The sequence below is a fragment of the Galeopterus variegatus genome, unplaced genomic scaffold (assembly GCF_000696425.1).
Source record: "Galeopterus variegatus unplaced genomic scaffold, G_variegatus-3.0.2 Scaffold1114, whole genome shotgun sequence".
Classification (NCBI taxonomy): Eukaryota; Metazoa; Chordata; class Mammalia; order Dermoptera; family Cynocephalidae; genus Galeopterus; species Galeopterus variegatus.
In genome coordinates, this window is record NW_007727225.1 from 305,204 (window position 1) to 317,584 (window position 12,381).

At 38.7% G+C, this 12,381-nt stretch overlaps 1 protein-coding gene across 1 annotated transcript in view; it reads right to left on the minus strand.

The window, feature by feature from the left end:
* The window catches only part of LOC103592253 (dihydropyrimidine dehydrogenase [NADP(+)]-like), a 156,572-nt gene that overhangs the window by 10,928 nt on the left and 133,263 nt on the right, over positions 1 to 12,381 (minus strand). The gene's annotated exons all lie outside the window — the stretch shown is intronic.

The following is a 12,381-nucleotide window of genomic DNA, read 5'->3' on the forward strand; positions in this document are numbered from 1 at the left end:
TGCGCCCGCACCTCGCTCAGCCAGTGAGCGGGAACCGGTCTGTATGTGGGATCCAAACCCTCGGCGGGAGCGCGACGCCGCGCTCCCAAGCGGCTCACTGTAGCAGTGCGCCACTGGGCCGGCCCTCACCTTTTCCTTTTTATAAAACCTGGGGCAATGTTTATTTTTCAACCACGTAGAAAAGTTGATCTCATACAAAAGAACTTTCAAGAACACAGCATGCGGTCTGTCCTTGGTATCTTCCGTAATGCCCCCTGAGAGAGGAGGAAGGGAGGAACCTGAATATGCTGAGATAGAAGGGCAGATACCAACTAAGCTCTAGAAAATGGCCAGAGAGCATGAGAAAAGCAAGCGATGGGACAGAAACAAGTGAGGATCTGGGAGCTGAAGTGGTGATAGAGCGTAGGGTGGGAGGGAGCTTATGAGTGAGAGAGACAATTGGGGGAGGATTGGCTGGGACCAAGGTTGGTTCCGTACAGATTTGTGGCCCTGATCACTGTATTCTTTCAATATGGGGTGGGCTCAGACTATAAAGTAGCAAGTTATTGCAGGACACCTTGGATTTAAATTCATTTAATGAAGCCAAGCGTGTTTTTGTGATATCCTTACCTATCTTAGGCTTTAAGCCTCAAATATGTTTTCCCTCCCCTTCTCAGTTCTAAGAGCGTTCTCTATGGAGATGCCAAAAAGATAATAGGGGTGGAACAGCTCTTCTCTCTAATTGTAATTTAACAGTATACCATCTGCTCTAAGTAGTGGGTGTATTTTCTCTTTTTTACTTTAAATAGACAAAAATACGTTTCTATTTTTCTTAATATTTTTTCCAAACTCAGACTTTTGCACTTCTGACCCATCCTTAAATCTTGCTGCTACTCTTCTTGTTCATCGTAGGTAATGTGATCTGTCTTTTCTCATATGGCCATTGAACACTGAGTTATCTAAATGCTTAACCTTTTTCGTACTCCTTGGGAAACTTAGTGATTATGTCATCAAATTTCTATTTGACAGCTTCTCATTCTTCTTGATCCATCTTCGGGTTAGAGTTGCTGACTATGGGATTGTATTTATTGCTTTCTCTGAACTTCCTGAAATTAGATTTACCACAGGTGGCATACTTGTATGTCTAAGCTCAGACCTCCACTCCTTGGCCTAATGAAGTTAACATGGGATGGTTACTTTCCTTCAAGATTCATGTAGCTGCCGTTTTCCCCAAACAGATTTTCATAAGGAGCCAGAAATAAGCCAATGCAGCAAATCCCCTCATTGCTTCTCTCTCTTCTGTGAGACTGGATTTCCAACAAGACAATGCAATAATTTTTCAGATGTTTTGCCTTTCGTGGAGTGGGATTTGCATCTGAAGTCTGTAAAGGCTTTCATCGCTCCTCTATCTTGCCTGTCCATATTAACCATCTGGTTATGAGGTCTCTGGTGTAGTCCCAGGACAACATTTTTGTGTTTCTTCCATTTCACTTCCCTGCAGCTGCTGACTCCTTGCTTGACTCTCTGGTTTATGGATTTCCACTCATGTGTATATCTTTTTGACGTATACTGCTCCTCTCCAAGCCCTTCAATTAGACCTACTCATCCCAAACAAGATATACCTTTCCACTGGCATATTCCAGTCAGGAGTTACATCTCAACAAATCCCCATAAGACTGAAGAGATTATTTTTACCAAACTCTGTTCAGTTTTTAAAGTTCGCTCCGATAATTTTTCATCTGCTATTTGTTGGTATACAGACAACTGAGAATATTAACGCTGCCCCTAGCCCATTTCTCTCGTATCTTCTGAAAATTGCTGGGCTAGTCCTCTACTATTTTTCTTCCTGTGCTTTCCTCTTTATGCTCCATGGTATCTAATACGGTCTTACAGTTTTATCTGAGTAGTTTTCTCCTTCCTTTCACAATTCAATTGAAATAATAAACCACTCGATCAGGCTGACTGGTCTCCTGCCAACACTGTCTTGCCACTCTTATGAGATGCCGTCCATCTCTTACTAGAAGCAGCAGGAAGAAGAGATGAAAACATCACTGGTGCTCCTAAACCATTCATTTTCCTACCCAGAAATTCACAGACATTGAAGATACATTCCTGGCTTCATAAAGAGAATGAAAATTCATTCTCATATTTATCCACAGAAGTGGGAAGCATTCGGGAGACTTTAAAAGTCTTGGCAGACTCTCAAGTCTCTGTTATATGCTGCTTGGGAACCAAGCACGTTTCTCATTTAGCTGGGCCAAGTGTGCACACTGTTACTTCAGTTCTCCCCAGCGAGGAGGCAAAGCTGACTCCTGCAGGAGGTGTTGCCTGCTTTCTTTCCTCCAGCTCAGGTGAACCTGTGGACTGTGGTGGTAGCTTCCCCAGAAGGTCCTGTTCCACTTCTTAGAAGGAAACCCTTACATGATTGCAGGAGGGGCTGACTCCTGCAGGAGGTGTTGCCTGCTTTCTTTCCTCCAGCTCAGGTGAACCTGTGGACTATGGTGGTAGCTTCCCCAGAAGGTCCTGTTCCACTTCTTAGAAGGAAACCCTTACATGATTGCAGGAGGCCAGGTCTCTTTTTCTTCTTTTGTCTCATTCTTCCCCTTCAGCCTCCCAGCACTGTTTTTCATTCCCTCTTCTTCCTCAGAATCCTTTTCTTTCTGTTTCCTTCACAGAATGAGTTGCTCCACAATATGGCAATACGCATGATAAATGCTGTCATGATGAACTGGAAATCAACATGTGGCATTGATAAAGAGGAAATCTACCAGATGCCACGCTGTCCCCAGGGTCTCAGGTCTTCCCTGGGAAAGGACTGAGAGCCTCTGAGGCCATTTTTCAGCTTCCAAGGGGCGAGGAGAGGGCAGGATGGCATGTTGGCTAGCAAGGACTTCTGGTTCTCAAGGACCCCCTAGTCACTATGTAACATTGGGAATAACCACTCTTGATGCTCTAGCCGAAATTCTTAGTGGTTTAATCAGTCTAACCCTTTCTCTTTTATATCATGCTGTTTCGACTGATGAAGAAAACTGCGTTATTTTCCTCATAGTGAGGATACAAACAATAGCTTCTCGGTTCCGTCCTCTGTATGAATTCCTTTTGAACAGAAGAATGAGTTTACCACTTTGATGTCCCTACCTGCTTGATCCAAAAATTGAGTATTGAATTTAAGGTCCTGTGGCTGCATGTTATTATAAGTATGTTTGAACATGTGTTTTGCAAATATTCTGATTTGCTTGAAATGCCACTTTCCTTTCCTTTCCTTTTCTTTTTTCATGAGAGACAGCAGAGGACAGTGCTTAAAGGTCCAAGTTCTAGGGCTACACTTTGAAATCAAATCTTGATTTTTGACTTTGATACCTTTCTAGCTGTGTGATTTGGACAAGTTATTTAACCTCTCTGTTTGTCAATTACTTAATCAGTAAAATAGGACTAATACAAGCACTTCATAGGGTTATTGTGAGGATTAAATGAGCTAATTCACAAGCACATAGCAGTGCTGAAATCTCATAAATACTCAATAAATTTTAGCTTTTATTATTAATTCTCTGCTTAATTAACACTAATTTATTAAACTCCATTTTAAATATCACCATCTCTGTGAAGCTTTCCACAATTACCCGAGGCAGAACTAATTCCTTTCACTCCTATGTTTTCCCAGAGCATTTTGTACATATTTGATTGAACTGTAAATAATTTTAACATGTGTCTTTCTCCCTTGCTAGACTATGAGCTCCATAAGGATAGATTTCTTTCTTTTTAAAATTCATGTTGTATTCCTAGTTTCTAGCACAATTCCTGGATTGCAACGAGCGCATAATAAATATACGTTAGTGCTACATCTCCATTGAGATTGCAAAATCCCTGAGCCTTGTACCATGCCTCCTATGTCTCTGGAATCTCCCACAGTCCTTAGCACACTGCTGGTCACATAGCAAATACTCAATAAATATTTGCTGATTGACTGATATTGAAACTACCTATCTCTGAAGCAAAAGACCATTAAATCATATCTGAGGCATTTGAAAGGAAGAAAAGAACAAAAGATGAGATCTATTGAGCATAGCTTGCTTTGAAATAATATTGTCACATTCATAACCAAGGAAGATGGGGTAGATTAGAAACTTGAATGCATGACTGAAGGACTCATTCAGACAAGAGGGGCTTAGTTAACTTCGTAGGCGATGGGGCTCTTTCTATAGCAGATGGGGAATAATATACTGTGGTAACTGAGAGGATAAACAAAGCAGTGTCATGGAGTTTAAACTATTGAACAAAGGAATCTATAAAGAGGCCAGCAGAGAGGAGGGAAGAAACAAGCTAGAATAAACAGATGGGTGGACAGAGAAAATATTAAGCATGAAAGCAGATAACCCAGACCTTCCAGGAAAAAAGGAAGCAGGAAAAATGGGATGTCGAGAACAGAAGAAACACTGCAGGGAAAACATGAAAGTAATAATGAAGCAGCAGAGGGAAGTACATGGCATGCCTGGGTACGTGTGCTAGAAAAAAACAGCGTAAGGACAGAAACTGTGTCTGATGCACTTGTGGAGAGAAAATGACTCTTAAAGGGAACGTGGCTGTTATTTTCAATGGGGACTGAACAACTCATATAGCCATATCATCTAGACGGGGTGTGAAATCATGGACTAAACGGCAGGGGACTTGTATGAAAATTACAATAACCAAGGCTCCTTACCTTTGAATAGAACTGTGCTGTTCACAGTACTTTCACACACATCCTTTCATTTAAAACAATGGAGTTGAGGCCTTCTGACATTATCTAGCATTTTTTCTCCTTCCTGCCAGTCTCTTGCCTGGATTGTTACAATAGCCTCCTAACTGGTCTCCCTGCTTCTGCCCCATGCCCCTCTCGGACCTTGTATCACTGCAGCCAGAAAGATCCTTTGCAAAAATAAGTCATATCATATCATTCTTCTTTTCAAAAAGTCTCAGTGGTTTCCTGCAAAGGACTTCCTATTTTGGGGTGTTTGCACTTTCTTTTCCTTCTGAACGGAACGTTCTCCCCTCAGACATCCACGTCGTTCACCCCCTTGCTTTTTCAGATGTTTCCTCAAATGCCATTTAATTAGGCAGGTATTCCCTGACCAATCTCTCTAGCAATTTCTATTCTCCTCCTAATTCTGCTTTATTTTCTCCATGATACTTGTCACCATCTGACCTACTGTGTGTTCACTTGTTTATTAGTTATTGTTTCTCCCTACAAAAATGTAAGCTCCACGGGAGCTGGGATTTTGTTCACTACTGGATTGTGCAAATGACTATAGCAGTACTGAAGCATAGTGGTTCTATGTTAATAATTATCAGGTGAATGAAGAAATGTGCATGTGGGTGAATATAATAATTGTTGCCAACTAGAAGCTGTAATCTCATTGACTGCATATGAGAGACAAAATGGAACAATACAAGGTGCCGTTGGTAAAACCATCAGTTCTTTTTGATTCTGTGGGCCATGTCCTCATTCTTGAAACTCCTTCCTTTTTCCTTGGTTTCCCCCACACTATCATTTTCTTCTGGTTATTCTCCTGTTTTTTGATTACTTCTTATTTGCCTTCCCCAAAACTCCCTACTCCCTCATAAAGAGTTAGGTTAAGTAAGAAGTAAGAAAATACATGTGAAGCCTCTGTCTCGTGTCTGGGACACAGTATGCAGGTGATATGTCAGTTCTTGTTCCTTTCTATCCTCCAGAACAGGCCCAGAGTCCCTTGAGTTAATCAATTTCAATATACTCAAACCTAATTTTTTTTATCCCATAACCAAAAAAACCCATCAAACCTAAAAACACTAAGAATGAAACCCTGATTCATTATATATTTTTCTTTTTCTTTATCTCAGTGGAACCGTCAAGATCTAGTCATTTCAGCCTTCTTATTCTCAACTCCTTACTGAGAGAATCACTAAGTCTTGGGGGAAGAATTAATAGGACTTCCTCAATTTTATCTCTGACTCTATCACCATGGCTACTCACCAAATCCAGGACCACGTTACGGTTCAACTGGAATATTCCTCAATCCCCTTAGCCTTCTAATCCCCACCTAGTCTACAGAACTCCTTAAACTTCCTCAGGGAGCTCTTCCTGGGTCTCTTCAACCTAAATTAGGTTTCTCTATAAAAGACATTCCATACATCTTGTATTTTGCTACGTAGCTCATATTACAAATATAATTTTTATTGTTAGTGTGCTTCTTTGTTTAATATTTGTCTCTATCTCTATTCTTCACGCTTTGTAAGGACAGAGGTTTAGTCTGTCCTATAGATTATAGCTTAATTCCTAGAGCACTGCTTGTCTCATGGTAGGAATGCAACAAACTTGGTTGGCTTCCAGAGCTTTACGTTTTCCTACTGCACGTTTCCTGGCTGCAATATAAACAGACCAACCTTTCCCTCTACTCCATTCCCTCTTCTTATCACTTTCCTTCTGATCTTGCTCAAGTTACCTCAAGAGCACTCCGTACACTCCTTTCCTGGCTGCAATATAAACAGACCAACCTTTCCCTCTACTCCATTCCCTCTTCTTATCACGTTCCTTCTGATCTTGCTCAAGTTACCTCAAGAGCACTCCGTACACTCACACTTTATTGTTACTTTCTCAACCTTCACTCATTCTTCAGCTTGCCACCTCCAAGATTCTACATTTTGTCATTCCGCTGAAGCTGCTTATTAGGCCAGGATAAGTAAAACATGATGGGTCTGAAGGTTATACGAAGGGATTTAACGTAAGACTATAGTAATGATGGGGGAATTTTAAGAAAGGGGTATGACAACCAGATTTTCATTTTAAAAAGAGTACTTCATAATAGTTGGAGGATGGATTTAGACAAGAGTGACAAAAGAAAGCAAGAGGCCAGTCAATCGAACATTTTAGAATTTCAGGAAAGAACATGGAAGAAACTGCACTATGGCCTCAGCAGCAGGGGAAGAAGAGGAAAGGAGGGACAACGTGAGAGATAAAAACAATAGACACGGACAATAGACGGCTCGTGAACAGGATCAGTAGTAGGATGGAAACGAGGCTGAACGGCAGGATTGTGACAGATAAGAGGGTGGGTCGGGTGCTGTTCTCCCTGAGCCAGAGGACCCAAAGGAAGAGCAGGTCTGGAAGGAATGGGGATCAGGTTAGTTCTAAGTAGGACGGTGCTGGGGCAGATTCTCCAGGTGGAGGTATCCAGAGACGATGAGTAACACAAGTAGGAAGCACAGAAAAGAGGTTCGGATGGAGAATAGTTGAGTAAGCACATAGGAAAACTTTAAATGAATCATAAAGGAAGATGATATAGAGAGAAGGAGGCAGAGAGATGAAAACAGACGCCAGCATCACGCCCCATTGCTATGCTCTTCTGCTCTTCTCCGCCTGCACCGTGGCTGCCGTCATACGAGGCTCCACGCTGCTCCCTGAACTCATCAGTCTCCTCGAGGCCCACCCTCCCTGACCTTTTCCATCTGGCTCACATCAAGAAGAAGAAGGGCCTAGATGAGGGGTCTTCAAAAAGCTCATGGAAAGATTCTTATGTTTTAATTCTATTTTTCCATGCACGTTTTGAAGCACCCTCATGATGAACATATTCCAAAGTAAAGAATCAACATCATAGTATGAGAAACACTTTGGTCTTTTTAGAATTGTTAAAGTTGTAATGTGTAAGTAGTCTGGGCTTAAAGTAATGGGCTGATAGCTCAGAATTTTGAATTTCATTAGTTCTTATTTGTAAAGTTTTTTTAAACTGTTTATTATTGGACAAAGAATTACTTATGGCATAAAACTTTTTATAGAAATTGACCATCCTGGGCCGGCCCGGTGGCGCACTGCTGTAGTGCACCACTTGGGAAGCGCGGCGGCGCTCCCACCGAGGGTTCGGATCCCACATACGGACCAGTTCCCACTCACTGGCTGAGCGAGGCACGGGAGCAACACCGAGGGTTGCGATCCCGTTGCTGGTCCAGGTCCGGTACGGGGGCAACACTGAGGGTTGTGATCCGTTGCCGGACACGGAAAAAGACAAAAAAAAAAAAAAGAAATTGACCATCCTTATCAGTACCTATCTAATCCATTTCTGATTCATCTTTGAAAAGTATTAGCAAATTCTGAGAGGTTAAAAATTTGAATGTAAAGTAAGTGATGCAATTTATGATACATTTTTGTCATTGAATCATATTTGAGAGATGGAAGGGATCACTTTAAAATGCAAATATTGAGGTCTTGGAACAGTTGTCTACTTGAAGAAAAAAGCAAGTTATAACAATACTTGATACTTTAGAACAAAACAAATTTTAGACTAAATAGTCAAATATAAATATTAAAAATGTTCCAAGAGGCTGGCCGGTAGACTCATTGGTTAGAGTAGAGTGCAGTGTTATGACACCAATGTCAAGGGTTCTGATCCCTGTACTGACCAGCCGCCAAAAAAAAAAAAAAAATCCTAAAAGAACTAGATGGGGTGAATATTTATACAATGTTATTGTAGAAAAGGTTGAATTAAGCAAATAAAGAAAGGGTGAAATCACAAAATAAACTTTTGCTAGATATGATTTCATAAAACTAAAACTTCTGTGCATGTATATAAAAACACCATGATACAAATTATGAGACAAATGACAATCTTAGAAAATATATCAGAAAAATACTTGACAGAGTACTATTATTTTTGAAATATATAAAAATTTTTTAAAAATCTGAAGGACAAAGATAGATGCTCCACCAGAAAATTGGTCAAAGGAAATGAGCAGCAAATTCACAAAAGAAGAAATGGTAAAAATATATATATATATAAAAACATGCCAATCTCACTAGTCCTTAGACATTTAAAATTAAAGGAAAACAAAATAATTTTTTACTATTACATTCACTAAAGTTAAAATAAATTAGTCATTAATGAGTGTCTAAGAAAATGGACTCTCTCTTACATTTTTGGCAGGAATGTAAACTTGCACTTTCTTCCTGGAAAATAATTTGGCAATATGTGTTAAAAAGCCCTAACATTTCACTAATTGTAATTTCTCTTGAGAAAACAATAAGAGGTATATACAAAGATTTCTGTACAATGATTGTTATAATAGCATTATTTGTATAAAATTGTGGAAACAACCTAAAGGTTCAGCAATAGGCGAATTAAAACAATTAATAATAATAAATTCATATTATAAAAGATATAAAACCATTAAAATGATGTAAAAAAGCAATATATCCATTATTATGATATTTTTATGTAAAAAATTAAGGGTAAGAGAATCAACATTCTATATTTGTTTTAAAATACTATACTTTGGTACAGGAAAAGGACTAGAATTTTATAAATCTAAGTCTTAATAGTGGTTAAGTCTAGGTGGTAACATTATGGTAATTTTTATATTAATCTTTGTGCTTTTAACATTAAAACAAAACGAAACCAAAATAAACATGCAACTATTGAAGGTCAGGAAGGAGGAGGAGAGAGGGGGAGAGGGACAGAGACTTTCCTGTCCAGTACCTTCATTTCACAGGTTTCTTATTAGATATTCACTCTAAATCAAGTCATTTACTAGTACAATTGTGGCAAAACCCATATGTCCCAATTCCCTTACAAATGATTCTCACTGCTCCATGTTGAAGTCCTCAACTTCTGTGAGCTATCTCTAGGTCTATTCCATATATTATCTAGAAAGGATCCAAAAGATTCTAATTATCAAAAAAAAAAAAAAAAAGATTCTAATTATCCCATATTGAGAATCAATCTTTTGACTCTCCTATGCCAGCAATTCTCAATCTCACCTCCACCTCCCATCCTTATACTTGTTTACTATGTGCATTGATCAAATTATTTAATCTCTTGTTGTTCCTCAATTTTCTTATCTGTGAAAGGAGGATAAAGTTAGAATCTATCCCGGGCATTGCGAGGATTAAACATAACATGTATAGTACTTGGAACAGTGTAGACTTTTTAGAACTATTAGTTGCCACATACTTCCATGAGAGTTTCCAGGAGATAATCTCTCCCATTTTGGAGAGTCATACTGGAATATGACTGATAATGGATCGTATTAAAGGAAAACTTCTCTAATTAAAAAATGCAATTACACACACACACACACACACACGAGGTCTTCAAAAAGGTCATGGAAAGATTGGTATTGTCTTATACTTCTACTTTTCCACGAACTTTTCGAAGCACCCTCATATATACGTTAATAAAAAAAGTACCATCATACATATATACATACATGTGTATATATATAAAACGATTGGTAACAACACCATGGTCTAGAGATCATGGGTCATCTGAGGCCAAGATGGACTGATGGATATTTCTGCGAACAGAAAGAGAATTCTATACCTTCCTTCTTCCTCTAAAACATGTACTGTCGCCCACTCTATATAAAGCCTTGTAGAAAGCAAGATGAAATGAGCAGTAATTTGTTCTAACAAATTTAATTTCTCATTTTCCAAAGAGATAATTGCACTTGGAAAAATGAAAATGCCCCTCTTCCAAAAAAGGCCCCCCACCATTATCAGTTGCTATTATGCTTTCTGACAGGGCAAACCATCTGCCTAGAAATGACCACAGGTGGAGTGGGTATAGACTCTCTGAGGAGAAGCCCAAATTAGTGGAAAATCCAGTGGACATTGAGAAGATCCACCAAGCAGCCTCTTACTGTGTCAGCCCTGATATGGTCTAAGATGCTGGTAAGATGGTATTTACAATATCTTGAGGCTTAAGTAAAATGTAACACCAAGGATACTTCACTCTGGATAACCTCTAAAGTGAGACAACTTAGGACAGGAATGTAAACCTGTACTGGTTTTAATAAGACTCTTTATATCTCCTTGATACTTTAAAAAATCTACTTATTTTCCTGACTTCATATTTTTTTTTTGGTTTATGTATTTCTTCTGAGTTGGATTTTTTTTTCTTTTTTGGATTAGTGATCTACCAGCTTTAATTCAACCACTGTAAGTTTTTTGTTTGTTCTGTTTTTGTTTTACTCCTAGGTTATCAATACATTCATTCCCTGAAGGATTAGACAGCTACAAAAGGTCAAAATGCCTTTATAATCACCTTACACATCTTTTATTTTAAATATAAATATTATATTTCTTTTGAAAATTTGGTAATAAGGAAAAGATGCCTAGAGATTGAAATATTACATTTAACTTAAATTAATTAAGAAGATAGAGCTGGGAGAATTCCCACTTAACCCCAAATCATGTACTAATCATAGACAAACATGGGGGAAAAAAGGCTTGTGAAGAGCTGAAAGAAGTGTATTTGTCTTTCCAATCAGTTTTCAGGTCATCCGTTTAATAGCACACAAGTAATTGGAGGGGAACAGCTCAAAAGATTATTTGGGGCTATCATGCTGTTAAAAGTCCCAACTGTGCATTTTATTTGTAATTATGACATTGAAGTGCTGATAGTTTGTTGTTAGCAACTTCCATTTTTCCTTTCAGAACTCTGCATAGTTTAAATTTTGCAACATCAAGTCTAAACTCCACTGTCTTTAGCATCGGACACACAAAAATTTTTTTGTTTCTCTCATAGTAGAAGGGATTTTTAAGGGTTCCAATCTCCAACTGACTACTAAAGATGAACTTCAGCTAGGTGTACCGAAGAGTAAAATTTTCAGCTGATGTTTCAAACAGAAAATGGACATGTGGGAGTAGGTGGTCACCAAATAAAGAATAAATTTCAGAAACTGCAAACCACATTTCAGTGATAGTGGTTTCAGAGAGATTGCCATCCAATAACACCGTCTTCTTTTCAGTATGACAGCTTTAAAACAATTCCATCTTTTAGGGGGGCAGGAAAAAGGTGGGTGTGGCTACAAAAGAGCAAACCGAGGGATCCTTGTGGTGATGGGACTGTTTGTATGTTCACTGTGGCAGTGGATACACAAACCTACATGTGTGACAAAATTGCACAGAACTAAATACACACACACACATGAGTAGAAGTAAAACTGGAGAAATCTGAACAGGATTGGTAGATCGTGTCTGCGCGAATGTCCTGGTTAGGATATTGAACAATAGTTTTCAACATATTGCCACTGGGGAAACTGAATAATGGGTACATGTGACCTGTCTGTATTACTTCTTACAACTGCATGTGAATCTCCATTTCTCTTAAAATGAAAAGTTTAAGGAAAACAGCAAGAAAGGTAACATACACACACAATTCCATCTTAATGGTGATTTTTGTTGTTACCAGAAAATAATCTCTTGACATCCAAATAAATGTACAGGCTTTCACAGGCCAAACCAGAGGAAGTTTTTCCAAAATGTAAGATCTCATATTGATATTGATGATGCCTATTGATGATTTTGTTGTATCGTGTGACTAATATGAGATTACTCAGAGTTAGTTGTAGATTAAAATATATATATATATATATATATATATATATATATATTTT